Source organism: Cariama cristata, unplaced genomic scaffold (assembly GCF_000690535.1).
Source record: "Cariama cristata isolate BGI_N322 unplaced genomic scaffold, ASM69053v1 scaffold30105, whole genome shotgun sequence".
NCBI classification, from domain to species: Eukaryota; Metazoa; Chordata; class Aves; order Cariamiformes; family Cariamidae; genus Cariama; species Cariama cristata.
In genome coordinates this window covers 4826-6543 of record NW_009617380.1, presented here as the reverse complement: position 1 = coordinate 6543, position 1718 = coordinate 4826, and positions in this window count along the sequence as shown.

Below are 1718 nucleotides of genomic sequence, written 5' to 3'. Positions count from 1 at the left end.
GGAGGGTGTGGCTGCCGGGACCCCGGCGGTGATGCTGCCTCTCCATCCCCGTCCCTCTGCAGAGCCTTTCCTTTCCCTGCTGCTGGTGGTGACAGAGATGGATTTCTCCCTGGACCTGCAGGTACGGTGACAAATTGGCGGGGTGGTGGCTGACACACGGCTGCTGGCGCGGAGCCCTGGCCCCTTCCTTGCCAGGACCGATGGTGCTGACGCTCCTTTGTTTGCAGAATTGCAGCTTCTTGGACGAAAGCTGGCTGCTGCCGGTAAGAGCTCCTCTCTCCCCGGAGCCGTCCTTCTGCCACCTGGCCCTCGCTGAAAAGTCAAATCAGGAAGACAAGGGATGATTTGATGGGGAGCGATGGCCACGCAGCTCTCTGTCCGGCCGCGGCTGGGAGTGAATTGGCTCAGGTTCACCAGCGTGAGCAGAGCCACCTCTGCCACCGAGGTCGGATCCTGCCAGGTGCCTGCGCTGTCACCAGGAGCAGATCCCAGCATTCCTGGGAGTAAAACCAAGCAAGAGTAGTACCCAGGCTTAAATCGCTGACATAAATGAAGTTTTCCCATGCTCCCTTCCCTGATTTCTTGCCAAACAATCCCCATTTCCCTGGGCTGACACAGATTACGCATCAGTTGGTTTTGCTCTCGGTTTTGCTCAGTGAAATATGGGTGCATTTATTGAGAACAGCGGGGATGCCTTGATGTCTTTTAAAAATGAAGAGCATCCCTTTCACTGCCTTTTTAGTCCAAAAGAATCCCAAAAAAGCTCAAGGCAGCTTCAGGGCTGGTTACAGCATGCACTGAGCCATGGCGCTGCTGCGGAGGCTGGGATCCCGCTGGCTTTTGGGCATTTCTAACAGCAAGTGCTCGCGGCTGAACTGGCCACGTTTTGGGTCGCTGGCTAATGCGATGTGACAGTAAGGGCTGCTGCAAATGGCAGCGGCTTTGGGGAGGGATGGCAGTGCTCCCCCAGCTGTGTGGGGACACGTGGGAGGAGGGCTCATGGCTGAGTTAGGGGTTCACCTGCTGCTTTGCCATCCCATCCATCTAGCAGGTTTGTCCCTCCAGGGTCTGGGCACAGCCGAATCCCAGGAGAGGACAGGGACGAGGAGCCACTGATGGTCCCAGCCCAGCCTGGGGCACTGGGGACCGGCCTCTCCCTGGGCTTCTGAAGGGCTGGTTTGGCATCAGAAATGGTCCAGGGCAAAGGGTCCCCATCCTCCCCCTTGTCCTAGTCATGCTCCTTGGGCGTCCTGTGGCCATTGCCAAGGCCATTATCACCAGCTGGTCTCTTCCAGGTGTGCATCACTTACGAGACAGTCCCATGTCGAGCGCTGGGGATGGTGCTCAGGTAGGAGCCCTCGATCCTTCTCTCCGCTCCCTGGCAGGATCTTGACACCACGGCACTCAAAACCCCTCAAAAAGGGGAGATAAATACCCTGTTGAGAGCATCGGGGCTTTCTTGGGTGCTTTTCTCCCCATTGACTCAGCCTCACCCCTATCTGCTGTCTGTGGGCTGGCTTTTCCCTGCCTCCTTGTATTGGTGAAACATCGCTGATGGTATGAAAGGGCTGGGGGAGCCAGGCTGGGTCCCCGGGGCTGAGCTGGGGCTCGGCCGCACCCCCAGGTATGTGGATGGCCGAGTCTTTGTCACCGAGGTGCTCCCCGAGAGCCAGGCGGAGGTGGACGAGGTGGTGCTGGCCGGCGACATCCTTGACGAG